This window comes from Ailuropoda melanoleuca, chromosome 13, assembly GCF_002007445.2.
Source record: "Ailuropoda melanoleuca isolate Jingjing chromosome 13, ASM200744v2, whole genome shotgun sequence".
NCBI lineage: Eukaryota > Metazoa > Chordata > Mammalia > Carnivora > Ursidae > Ailuropoda > Ailuropoda melanoleuca.
Window position 1 is genome coordinate 44,874,105 of NC_048230.1, and position 529 is coordinate 44,874,633.

Consider the following 529-nt stretch of genomic DNA (forward strand, 5'->3'; position numbering starts at 1 on the left):
TCCCCATCCGGGTCTCGGGCACCCCACCCCCGCGGCGGCTCCCATCGCGGGGTTCCGGGGAGCCAGCCGCGCCCCCGCCGCGCCCTCGGACCCGGCCCCTGTGCGCCTCTGCGCCGGCCGGCCCTCGGGGGCTGGGTCCCGGCTAGGAGGCGGATGCGCGGGGCAGCCGAGCCGGGTCGCGGGAGTGAAGAGCTCCGTCCTCGGCGGCGGGCGGTATTTGGTGGGGCTGCCGCCCGCCCGGGTCCCCTCCCGAGGGCGCGGGGCGCACGTGCGCTCCAGCGTGGTGCTGGGCGGTGGTGGTGTCTTGGCCCGAGGCCTCTGTCTCCCTCGCTCCTCCCGCTTCTCGCCGCGCCCAAACACTCGCCGTCCCACATCCGCCCTCGGGCGAGGGCTCCCAGCCCAAGCCCGCGGCAGAGAGGTAGGGGGCTCCCCCTGAATCAGGCTGGACGCCCTGGTTCGTCTCAACCCCTCCTCCCTCCGGCCAGGCCCCCGGCCCGTGGGAAAGCCAGGTGGGACCTCAGTTTACTTA